We start from the raw sequence: 13,555 nt of genomic DNA on the forward strand, positions 1-13,555 counted from the left end.
ATCCTACCCTGCTTACACAATGTCTGATCACACTGGGTCCATCCTCCCCGGGTTACACACTGTCTCATCTCACTGGGTCCATCCTCCCCGGGTTACACACTGTCTCATCTCACTGGGTCCATCCTCCCCGGGTTACACACTGTCTCATCTCACTGGGTCCATCCTCCCCGGGTTATTCACTGTCTGATCTCACTGGGTACCATCCTCCCCGGGTTACACACTGTCTGATCACACTGGGTCCATCCTCCCCGGGTTACACACTGTCTGATCACACTGGGTCCATCCTCCCCGGGTTACACATTGTCCGATCTCACTGGGTCCATCCTCCCCTGCTTGCATACTGTCTCATCTCACTGGGTCCATCCTCCCCGGGTTACACACTGTCTCATCTCACTGGGTCCATCCTCCCCGGGTTGCAGTGTCTGATCACACTGGGTCCATCCTCCCCGGGTTGCAGTGTCTGATCTCACTGGGTCCATCCTCCCCAGGTAAAACACTGTCTGATCGCACTGGTCCAGAGAGTGATACAGCACTGAAACAGGCCCCTCGGCCCACCGAGTCTGCGCCGACCAACAACCACCCATTTATACAAATTGGACATTAATCCCATATTCCCTACCACATCACCACCATTTTCCTACCACCTACCTACACTTGGGGTAATTTCAATGGCCAAGTTACCTATCAACCTGCAACTCTTTGGCTGTGGGAGGAAACCGGAGCACCCAGCAGAAACCCACGCAGTCATAGGGAGAACTTGCAAACTCCGCACAGGCAGCACCCAGAACCGAACCCGGGTCGTTGGAGCTTGTGAGACTGTGGTGCTAACCACTGCACCACTGTGTCACCCATCCTCCCTGGGTTACACACTGTCTGATCTCACTGGGTCCATCCTCCCCGGGTTACTCACTGTCTGATCACACTGGGTCCATCCTCCCCGGGTTACACACCGTCTGATCACACTGGGTCCATCCTCCCCGGGTTACACACTGTCTGATCACACTGGGTCCATCCTCCCCGGGTTACACACTGTCTGATCACACTGGGTCCATCCTCCCCAGGTTACACACTGATCACACTGGGTGCATCCTCCCCGGGTTACACACTGTCTGATCACACTGGGTCCATCCTCCCCCGGTTTACACACTGTCTGATCACACTGTGTCCATCCTCCCCCGGGCTACACACTGTCTGATCACACTGGGTGCATCCTCCCCAGGTTACACACTGTCTGATCACACTGGGTGCATCCTCCCCACGTTACACACTGTCTGATCACACTGGGTCCATCCTCCCCCGGGTTACACACAGACTGATCACACTGGGTCCATCCTCCCCCGGGTTACACACTGTCTGATCACACTGGGTCCATCCTCCCCCAGGTTACACACTGTCTGATCACACTGGGTCCATCCTCCCCGGGTTGCACACTGTCTGATCACACTGGGTCCATCCTCCCCCGGGTTACACACTGTCTGATCACACTGGGTCCATCCTCCCCCGGGTTACACACTGACTGATCACACTGGATCCATCCTCCCCGGGTTACACACTGCCTGATCTGCCTTGGTCCATCCTCCCCGGGTTACACACTGTCTGATCTCACTGGGTTCATCCTCCCCGGGGTTATTCACTGTGTGATCACACTGGGTCCATCCTCCCGGGTTACACACTGTCTGATCTCACTGGGTCCATCCTCCCCCGGGTTATTCACTGTCTGATCTCACTGGGTCCATCCTCCCCGGGGTTATTCACTGTGTGATCACACTGGGTCCATCCTCCCGGGTTATTCACTGTGTGATGACACTGGGTCCATCCTCCCCGGGTTACACACTGGCCGATCACACTTGGTCCAACCTCCCGGGTTACACACTGTCCGATCACACTGGGTCCATCCTCCCTGGGTTACACACTGGCCGATCACACTGGGTCCATCCTCCCGGGTTACACACTGTCTGATCTCACTGGGACCATCCTCCCCGGGTTACACACTGTCTGATCTCACTGGGTCCATCCTCCCCGGGTTACACACTGTCTGATCTCACTGGGTCCATCCTCCCCGGGTTACACACCGTCTGATCACACTGGGTCCATCCTCCCCGGGTTACACACTGTCTGATCACACTGGGTCCATCCTCCCCGGGTTACACACTGTCTGATCACACTGGGTCCATCCTCCCCGGGTTACACACTGTCTGATCACACTGGGTCCATCCTCCCCAGGTTACACACTGATCACACTGGGTGCATCCTCCCCGGGTTACACACTGTCTGATCACACTGGGTCCATCCTCCCCCGGTTTACACACTGTCTGATCACACTGGGTCCATCCTCCCGGGTTACACACTGTCTGATCACACTGGGTCCATCCTCCCGGGTTACACACTGTCTGATCACACTGGGTCCATCCTCCCCGGGTCATTCACTGTCTGATCTCACTGGGTCCATCCTCCCCCGGGTTATTCACTGTCTGATCTCACTGGGTCCATCCTCCCCGGGGTTATTCACTGTGTGATCACACTGGGTCCATCCTCCCGGGTTATTCACTGTGTGATCACACTGGGTCCATCCTCCCCGGGTTACACACTGGCCGATCACACTGGGTCCAATCTCCCGGGTTACACACTGGCCGATCACACTGGGTCCATCCTCCCTGGGTTACACACTGGCCGATCACACTGGGTCCATCCTCCCGGGTTACACACTGTCTGATCACACTGGGTCCATCCTCGCCAGGTTACATACTGTCTGATCTCACTGGGACCATCCTCCCCGGGTTATTCACTGTCTGATCTCACTGGGTCCATTCTCCCCGGGTTACACACTGTCTGATCACACTGGGTCCATCCTCCCCGGGTTACACACTGTCTGATCACACTGGGTCCATCCTCCCCGGGTTACACACTGTCTGATCACACTGGGTCCATCCTCCCCGGGTTATTCACTGTCTGATAACACTGGGTCCATCCTCCCGGGTTACACACTGTCTGATCACACTGGGTCCATCCTCGCCAGGTTACATACTGTCTGATCTCACTGGGACCATCCTCCCCGGGTTATTCACTGTCTGATCTCACTGGGTCCATTCTCCCCGGGTTACACACTGTCTGATCACACTGGGTCCATCCTCCCCGGGTTACACACTGTCTGATCACACTGGGTCCATCCTCCCCGGGTTACACACTGTCTGATCACACTGGGTCCATCCTCCCCGGGTTACACACAGTCTGATCACACTGGGTCCATCCTCCCCCGGGTTACACACTGTCTGATCACACTGGGTCCATCCTCCCCGGGTTACACACTGTCTGATCACACTGGGTCCATCCTCCCCGGGTTCCTCACCGTCACTCACAGTTTGATCCGGACTCCGGTCCCTTCGCTGCGTCTCTCCCCAGCACGAGATCGCGGACATGCGCAGTCGGCGGGGCTGCGATTGTTTGTGGCTTCAGCACGTGACTGTACGTGGGCGGGGTAACCTTGGTGGATGGGCGTGACTTTGGACAGACCGTGTCTGGAGTGGTGGAGGCATCTGTCAACCTCCTGTTCTCAGCCATTGGGAGGAGTTCACGACCCGGGATATGTTAATTTATTCAGAAATCGGAGCGAATGATGTTGGACCAAGTGATCATGTGACAGCGTCTGGAGAAACAGAGTTTCCGGTTCAGGGCGGGGTTGGGTAGACGGTGATGTCGTGGGAATGGCAGGACTTTTATGATTAAGTGTCCTTTGGACGCAGGTTTAAATACCACCACGGTAATTAATCATTAGTCTCAGTGATGGTGCCATGAAACTATTAGCAATTGTTATAAAAACCCATTTGGTTCATTTTTGCCCTTTAGTGACGGAAATCTGCCATCTTTACCAGACCTGGCCTACATGTGACTCCAGACCACAGCAATGTGGTGGATTCCTCATTGCCTAGGAAGTCACTCAGTTGTCAAGGGCAATTAGGGATGAGCAGTAAATGCTGGTCTTGCCAGTAGAAGTGAGAGGTTTAAAGCTCATGCAAAGGCAGGAAAAGGGAAGGAGGGAGGCCATGAGAAAAGGGAAAGACCCTCCGAAGGGCAGGAAACGTCTTGGGCTGTCTGCTCCAGAGAATGGTATGTTCTGCAAATGTACATTATAAATATCACCTGAAATGGCAAAACTTATGAGGCACCTCATGTACTGTGTTGAAAGAAACATCTGTATTGCACTTTAGGAAATGGCAAATTTGAATTGTTATATCAGATTTTTACAGATTTCATGAGTAAAGTTTTTTTTGGGAAAGAGTCCATGGGAAAATGTTTGATGTAGCCAGGAGAAAGTCTATAGGAAGAAGGATGATGGGGGCAGAGGGGAGTCAATGAGAAAAGGGAAGATGGACAATGACACAGGGAAGAAAAGTGAAGATGGTTTAGAGGAGGTGTTAATGGGAGTCAACACCAACAGTTGTTGGACAAAAACAAAGGAAGTTAAATAAACCTGGAGTGGAGGTTCTCTCTTGTTGCTGTTAAAATGTGTGCTGGCTTCAGAGGATGTAGAGTCAAATTGTCCCTCGAGCTTAGGCTGAGTTTCATTGGAACAGGGCAGGTGGCCAAGAACAGAGTGGGAATGGAGACCAGAATTAAAAAGACAGGTGACTGGGAGCTTGGGGTAATGTTCATCAACAGACCGGAGGAGTGCACAAACTGAGCATCCGATCTGCGTTTAGTCTCCCCAGTGTAGAGAAAATAGCGTTGTGTGCAGCAAATACAGTTGCTAACCTGAAAGGAATATAAGTAAATTTCTATTTTATCTAGAAGGTGAGATTGGGGCCCTCGATGATAAAGGAGGAGATAAAAGGGCATCTCCTGATTTACTTTCATTTACCTGATCCCTCTTGTACACCTTAATATCTGGTAGATTTAGTTAGAATCATAGAAAATTTAAGACACAGAAAGAGGCCACTTGCCCATTGTGTCTGTGCTGCCTGATAAATGATCCACCTATTCGAATCCCACCTTGCAGATTACAGCACTTGAGGTGCATATCCAGACTTCTTTTGAATGAGTTGAGGGATTCTGCCTCAACTACTCTTTCAGGCAGTGTGTTCCAGACCCCCCCCCGGGCCATTTCCCTCATCGCTCCTCTTATTTTTCTCCCAACCACTTAAAGTCTATGCCCCCTAATCACTGACCTCTCTGCTAAGGTGAATAGGCCCTTCACCTCCACTCTATCTAGGCCCCTCAAAATTATGTACATTTCAATCAGATCTCCCCTCGGCCTTCTCTGTTCCAAGGAGAACCACCCCAGCCTATCCAATTCTTTCCTCATAGCTGCATTTTTCTAGTCCTGGCAACATCCTCATAAATCTCCTCTATAACCTCCCTAGTGCAATTACATCCTTTCTGTAATGAGGTGACCAGAACTGCACACAGTACTCAAGTTGTGGCCTAACCAATGAGTTATACGGTTCCAGTATAACCTCCCTGTCGTTATATTCTATACCTCGGCTAATAAAGGAAAGAATTCCACATGCCTTTTAGCCACCTTATCGACCTGTCCTGCTACCTTCAGGGACCTGTGGACGTTCACTCCAAGGTCCCTCACTTCCTCTACGCTTCTCAGTACTTTCCCATTAATTGTGTATTCCTTTGCCTTGTTTGACCTCCCCAAGTGCATCACTTCACACTTCGCCATGTTGAATTCCATTTTCCACTTTTTTGATCATCTGACCAGTCCATTGATATCTTCCTGCAGCCGATAGCTATCCACCTCGCTATCTGCCATATGGAGAATCTGTGCGTTGTTTGCAAACTTCGTGATCATGACTGCTACATTTATGGCCAAATCGTTAATATATACCACAAAAAGCTGGGAACCCAGTCCTGAGCCCTGCGGAACGCCACTGGAAACAGTCCTCCAGTCACAAAAACACCCGTCAACAATTACCCTTTGTTTCCTGCCACTGAGCCAATTTTATATCCACCTTCCAGTGATTCCAATAATTTGCCCACTACTGAGGTTAGACTGACTGGCCTGTAATTATTCCCTCGCCTGACCATCTTGCAGCCATGTCTCAGTAATGTCTACCATGTCATATCCTCCAAGTTGACTCTGTGCTTGTATTTCTATTTTTATATATTTTTATATTTGTCTTGAGGAACTCTTCTTTTGGATTTTGACACCCCCCCCCCCCCCCCAACAACCTGTGCTTCTGCTGTTATATTTTAATCAAATGTTTCTTATTTCTTCCCCCCACATTTAATTTCTTCACATTTTTTGTTTTCCCTTTACCCGTAGAGAGTAAATCACAGTTTCCAACTGTTACTCTAATCTCTTCCCTTTCATTTGCTTTTGAACTATTATTTATAATTAATTATTCTATGACTACCTTTTCCACCTGATCCCTTCCCTCCATTTACCAGTTTAAAGTCCTTGTTACTGCCTTGGTTACTGGTGAGGTTTCAGCTGGAGTATTGTGTACAATTCTGGGCACCACATTTCAGCAAGTCCTTGGAGGGGGTACAGAGGAGATTTAATAGGATGATACAGTGGTAAATGTCCTCACCTCCAACAGTGTTCATTAGTCAGCTGCTGACACCCTGTGAGATATGGTAAATGTATTCAAACAGAAACACCAACCAGGACACATCTGCATGAACACACGGACAATGTCACTGCTCAGAGACCAGAGGAATCACACCCAGCTGTATATTGTGTTTGTGAATAGATATTATATTCATAAAACACCATAATTTAATACTGAAACTCCATAAACCAAAATATTAAACACAAATCTGTAAATAAAATACTACAATACCACCAGACTGTATAAAACCAAGTGAAGGATCATTTCATTAATCAAATATCAGTTGCACCATATTTCCCTGTAGAATATTCACTAACTCAGAACTGTGTACTACACCTTAGACCATTCTATCATTTACATTTTATCATTTATTTATAAAATTTAGAAGGTTGAGGGGTGATTTGTTCAAGGCTTTTAGGATTTTGAAAGGAATTGATGGGGTAAATAGAGAAACATTTTCAGCTAGTGGGGGAGTGTAGGACAAGGGAACATAACCTGCAAATCAGAGTCAGGCCATTCAGGAGTGAAATTCAGAAACACTTTCACTCACAGGCTGGTGGAATGTGGAACTCCCTCCCAGTAAAGACAGGACATCCGAGCTCAATGAATCATTTCAGATTGAGATCAATAGATTTTTCTGAGGCAAGTGTATTCAGGGATATGGATCTAAGACGGGTGGATGGAATGAGGATGCAGGCCATCCACGAACTCACTGACTGGCGGAACAGGCTCGAGGGGCTGAATGGCCTACTCCTGTTCCTGTGTTCCAGTGATTGCGTAAGTAAATATTACCGATGGGTGTTCCTGTGCAGAGTCTCGGATGACAAGACCCCATCTGTTACTGGGTTGTAGAGATCAAAATTATGAGGGAGTTAGATAGGAAGAAACTTCCAGAAACTTTTTCCCTTAGCGGAGGTGTCAATAACCAGGTGGCATACATTTAAGGTAAGGGGCAGGAGGTTTAGAGGGGATTTGAGGAAAAATATTTTCACCCAGAGGGTGGTTGGAATCTGGAACACACTGCCTGAAGAGGTGGCAGAGGCAGGAACCCTCACAACATTTAAGAAGTATTTAGATGAGCACTTGAAACGTCATACTAAACAAGGCTACGGGCCAAGTGCTGGAAAATGGGATTAGATTAGATAGGCTTGATGGCCGACATGGACACGGTGGGCCGAAGGGCCTGTTTCTGTGCTGTGTAACTCTATGATGCTATGAATCTATGACTCTATCAGCAGCACTCACTGGGCTGCTGTCTCTGTCACGCCTGAGTGGAGAGTTTATCGTAACCCTCGGGAAATGATCAATCCCACAACTAACTGATGCACTGATGGGGGCAGCAGGGAGGACTGATGTCATGTTTAACAAGGCAATGTTCTCCTTCCCATTATAATATTTTTGTCTGACCCTCCTATTAATATTACATTTATTACAGAGCATCAGAATCTGGGAACGCCTGTCACCACCAAACCGGGAGAAGATCCAACATCTTCAACAAGAATGAGAATGGACACAGGTCGGTTCACAAAATACTTTAAATATAATGTCTCTCCTGACAAAGGTCCAGATCTCATAGAAGAACCTGCAGCTCACACAGGAAGATGGATCAGGGCAGGGGCTGAGTAGAAAGAGGGAAGTGAGTGACCATCTAGAGGGCACTGCAATCACAGGTACAGAGATTCCCTGAATACTGGAAGCGTCCAATAGATACCTGGTATTGGGGTCTGTAAGGTGGATAGAGACAGTGACTCAGTGGAAGATCTCCCTGAAAAACACTAACACCAGGAAGCAGGAGGCCACCCCGAGTGGGGTGGGGTGAGAGACAGGTGGGGCACAGGAATAGGAGAATGATAGTGGTGGGAGATTCTATAGTCAGGGGAATAGACAGACTCTTCTACAGCCCTGAGCAGGTCCCGAATGGTAAGTTACGACCCTGGTGCCAGAAGGAAGAACATCTTGGAGCAGTAGGACCATCTCTGGGAAGGATAGGAGAGCAGAGAATATCCAGGGTTAGAACCAGTAACACAGATAGAAATCGGGTTATAGAGGGAATATTAAAATTTCGACTCTAGGCTGGTAAACAAGGCTTCAGGGTGGTGATTCTGGATTGTTTTGCACTGGCTGTTCATGGAGGTAAGTATAAGACAGGTCAAGGTGCAGTTCACATTCTTAGGGCACGAGAGTGGGTTCAGGGAGAAGGGAAGAAATGGTGACAATCTGAACTGATCAACTTCAATTACATTACAGTAAAGCTGAATGGAGCAATGGGAAGGATATCAGTTAATGTGACTGGAGAGTGGGAAATATCCGGATCTGAGACTAGAGAGTGGAATTAATAAAACTTGAAAAAAGAACAGAAGATTTATGAAATAGTGAAAGGTTCTTAGCAGGAATGAAAGGAAAGATGTTTTGGAGTGGTGAAGATAAAGTCACTGGGTGGAAGAAAAAAACGAAAAATCAATATAAGAGACAACTGGAGCTGGTATTGAGCATTGTGTCTGTGAATATGCAAATCATTCCAAACACATTTGACTAGTCAGAAGGGTGAGAGATGTGATCTGGTATCTACAAGATAGAGCCTGTGTTTTCACAGCATTCGGAGGGAAATGTTCTTGGTTATAATGCAGTCGATGTAATTTATCTGGATTTTCAAAATGCTTTCGATAAGGTGCCTCAGAAAAATGAATGAATCAGGTCAGAGAATGTGGAGTCAGGGAACAAGTAGCAGAATGGATTTCTAGCTGGTTTCAAGACAGAAAGCAGAGAGTGGGAGTAAAAGGTAGTTAGACAGAGAGGCAGAAGATGGGAAGTGGTGCCCCATGGGGATTAGTGCTGTGATCACTGCTGTTCACAATTTACATTCACAATTTGGACTTTGGAATCAAAAACACAATTTCTAAATTTGTGGATGAAGCCAAAGAGTGGGGGATGGTCAATACTGAGGAGGACAATAACAAATTACAGAAGGACATTAATAAACTTACAGAATGGGCAAATCATTGGCAAACAAAGTTAATCACAGATAAATGTGAGATAGTACGTTTTGAGAGGAAGAATAGGGAGGTCACTTATTACTTGGAAGGTGCGAGTCTAGATGAGGTAGAGGAACAAAGGGATCTTGGAATTCAAACACACCAATCACTAAAAGTTGCACCACAGGTTAGCAAGGCCATTAAAAAAAGAGACTAAACACGAGGCTTTCGATCTAGAGGGATAGAATTGAGAAGTAGGCAAGTTATGCTGAACTTGTATCGAACCTTGTTTAGATGACACTTCAAATACTCCATGCAGTTCTGGTCGCCATATTATAAAAAGGATATAAAGGCACAGGAGAGGATGCAGAAGCAATTTATAAGGATGATATCAGAAATGCTTAGGTATCAGGAAAGGATTGACAGCCTGGCAGGGGAGAGACCATGATCAGTGGCCTTTGATCCTGTTCCAGGAAAACATTGAGCAAAAACACTAGTGCTTCAGGCCAAGGAGTCCGTTACACCGTTAGGGTGGTGGGAAAGGATAATAAAGAGGATGTGTCTGTCAACCATACCTTCTTCATGAAGAAAATCCTGACTGAATGATGTGGATTCCAAGCTGTGGACATCTTCTGTCTACAGGACTTCCTCAGCAGTGGATATTTCAATGTGACATTCAAGAACATGACGGGATGCATCACGTTCCTGAAGGTCTTCAAGGAGAGAGGAAACCAGGCACCACTGTCGATCCTCACGGCGGAGCCACTCTTCACGTGCCATCGCAACACAACCAGGTGGTGGTGATCCACCTCTACAACCCCCCATGTTCCTGTCATGGATGTGCTCACTTTTCCTCACCAGATACATCAAGGTAGCAGTACTGAGGTCAAGGACCCATTTAGGATTTAGACCAGCAAGTGACAGGTCAAGGTGACCTTGAAGGTCGATGCCAACGGAGATATCATCCATCCTCCCTCCAGCTTCGCTATCGAGAGAAGTCGAGGCTCCTTGGTCTACGCAGGGCAGCCCAGTGTTCGTCAGACCTGTGACAAATCTGGTCACGTGGCGGCCAACTGCATCACTGCCGTCTGCAAGAACTGCAAACAGGACGGCCATCACACAAAGGACTGTAAGCAGAGTAAGTGCTGCAACCTGTGTGGTGGGGCAGGTCACCTCTACAAAACCTGTCCCAGTTACGCACAGGCGACAAGATCACAGGAAAGGCTGGAGGAAGGAACGGTGAACATGACTCGTGCTGCAAAGGAGCCCAGCAACCTTACCGCAGCGAGGGAAATCCATCTGAGAAGGAGAGGAAAGGGGACCCTTGCTTTTCCTGATATATATTAATGACCTAGACCTTGGTGTACAGGGCACAATTTCAAAGTTTGCAGATGATACGAAATTTGGAAGCATTGTGAAATGTGAGAATGATAGTGTAGAATTCCAAAAGGACATAGACAAGTTGGTGGAATGGGCAGATAGGTGGCAGATGCAGAGAAATGTGAGGTGATTCATTTTGATCGGAAGAACATGAAGAGACAATATAAAATAAAAGGAACAATTCTAAAGTGGGTGTAGGAGCAGAGGGACCGAGGTGTTTTTGTGCATAAGTCATTGAAGATGGCAGGACAGGTTGCAAGAGCAATTAATAAAGCATACAGTATCCTGGGCTTTATTAATAGGGGCATAGAGTACAAGAGCAAGGAGGTTATGTTGAACTTGTAGAAGAAACTAGTTCGGCCTCAGCTGGAGTATTGTGTTCAATTCTGGAGAAAGACGTGCGGGCATTGGAGAGAGTACAGAGGAGATTCACAAGAATGTTCCAGGGATGAGGAATTTCAGTTATGAAGATAGATTGGAGAAGTTAGGACTGTTTTCCTTGGAGAAGAGAAGGCTGAGAGGTGATTTGATAGAGGTATTCAAAATCATGAGTCTGGACAAAGTAGATAGAGAGAAACTGTTCCCATTCGTGAAAGGATCAAGAATGAGAGGACACCGATTTCAAATATTTGGTAAGAGAAGGAAAAGTGAAATGAGGAAAAATGTTTTCATGCAGCGAGTGGTTAAGGTCTGGAATGCGCTGCCTGAGATCGTGGTGGAGGCAGGTTCAACTGAAGCATTCAAAAGGGAATTAGACAGTTGTTTGAAAAGGAAGAATGTGCAGGGTTATGGGGAGAAGGCGGGGGGTTGGAACTCGGGGAGTTGCTCTGTCAGAGGGCCGATGCAGACATGATGGGCCGACTGGCCTCCTTCTGTACTGTAACGATTCTGTGATTCTGGGAGGCAGCTGCAACCAGTGACCCGGCACCTACCCTGTGCCTGGAAACTCCTCCTCAACAGACAATCCATGGAGGCGAAGGCAGCAGAGGGAGAAACGGATGAGTGGCAAGTGGTCAAAAAGAAAACCACAAAGAAGCCCCCAAAAAAGGAACAGGTCACCACCCAAACCAGCGGCAAGAGGAGGCTACCTCCTGAGACGGACGACGGCAGCTGCTCCCCATCGGATGAGGAAGGGCTGGAAAGACGGCACATGCAAAAGAAAAGGCAGAACGCAAAGGAGCTGGAAGAGAAAGCCCCACCAGCTCCGTGGCACTGGAAGCAGCAATGGGCCCAGTGTGCCCCAACCTCAAAGCACTGAACCCAGTGAGATGCCCAGCGCACCCCAGCTCCGGGAGACCGAGAGCAGCGAAGCATCCAGTGCACTACAGCTCCGGGAAGCCGGGAGCAGTAATGTTCTCAAGGAGGAACAGAGGGGAAAGACACCAGCAGTAGAGGACAGTCCAAACCTCGCTGCCTGCAAGAGCCCCCCCGCTTCCCCCCGATGTCACCCCAGCAGAACAAACCCCTGTGAGTGACCAGGAGTATTTTCTGAGCCCAACGCATCTGCAACAGCTTCTGCACACTATGGCTATGCAGGAACATACCCAAGGACTGGGACTAGTAAGGATACCTGGTATGGTAAACAACATCCAGTTTTAAATGTGTATAAAGATTATTTCCATTAACATGCGTAGCGTTAAATCCACCACGCGATGTGTTTCGACCTTGGGTTACCTTGCCAAGGTCAAAGCCAACCTGCTGTTTCTGCAGGTGTGTGGAATTCCACACCTCAGCACCTACAGGCAATGGTCACAATGGTGATCCAACGGGCCATCGATCTGGTCAGAGGGAAATGATTCCCGTTCCTCCGGCCTGGGTATTCAGCTGCAGGGAGGCAACTTCACCATCTCAGAAGTTAAGGAGGTGGTGGGTGGTCACCACCTCATAGCAGACGTAATGTACAACAGTGCTCCACTCCGGTTAATTAACGTGTACGCCCCGGTTCAATGCAGCGAGTGGCTGACCGTCCTCCAGCAGCTCCCACTGCTGCTTGCGACATCCAGGCCGGTCATTCTAGGTGGTGACTTCAACCGCATCATTAACACAGCTGGACAATCCGGCAGTGACGACAGCAAACTGGACACGACAGAAGCAACGACTTACCGGTTGAGTTGTATTCGGCTCTGTGGGACTGGATCGGCCCAGACCTGCTGGAAGTGTACAAGAGTATGCTTCTGGCCAGCAGCATGTCAGAATCCATGAGGAAAGGCATCATCACCCTCACCTACAAGCGGAAGGGGGAGAGGGCAGAAATCAGAAATTGGCAGCCCATCTCACTGCTTAATGTAGACTACAAGATTCTGTCCAAAGTCATCGTCAGTCGGGTCAGGAGTTGGTGATTCACCCTGACCAGACCTGTACTGTACCCGGCAGGAAGATCGCTGATAGCCTCAGTGATATGATTGCCTATATACGGGATAGTGGGGTGGACACCTGCCTCATCAGCTTAGACCAGGAGAAGGCTTTTGACAAGATATCACAGACATACATGATGGACGTGCTCTCCAAAATGGGGTTTGAGGAGGGAATCCACAATTGGATAAAACTGCTCTACACAAACATCAGTAACACAGTCTCAATCAATGGGTGGGAATCAGGAAGTTTCCCAATCCAATCTGGATTCAGACAGGGCTGTCCTTTCTCTCC

At 48.4% G+C, this 13,555-nt stretch overlaps 1 protein-coding gene across 7 annotated transcripts in view; it reads left to right on the top strand.

Moving 5' to 3' along the window:
- Positions 1 to 3,691: 3,691 nt before the first annotated feature.
- LOC137385110 (NACHT, LRR and PYD domains-containing protein 3-like) overlaps positions 3,692 to 13,555 on the top strand; it is a 97,355-nt gene continuing 87,491 nt past the window's right edge. For all 7 annotated transcript variants that reach the window (XM_068059883.1, XM_068059882.1, XM_068059881.1 and 4 more), the window contains exons 1-2: positions 3,692 to 4,104; positions 7,993 to 8,073. The gene's annotated coding sequence lies outside the window, so the exon portion shown is untranslated. The remainder of the gene's footprint in view (positions 4,105 to 7,992; positions 8,074 to 13,555) is intronic.

Source organism: Heterodontus francisci, chromosome 28 (assembly GCF_036365525.1).
Source record: "Heterodontus francisci isolate sHetFra1 chromosome 28, sHetFra1.hap1, whole genome shotgun sequence".
In the NCBI taxonomy this organism is placed as follows: Eukaryota; Metazoa; Chordata; class Chondrichthyes; order Heterodontiformes; family Heterodontidae; genus Heterodontus; species Heterodontus francisci.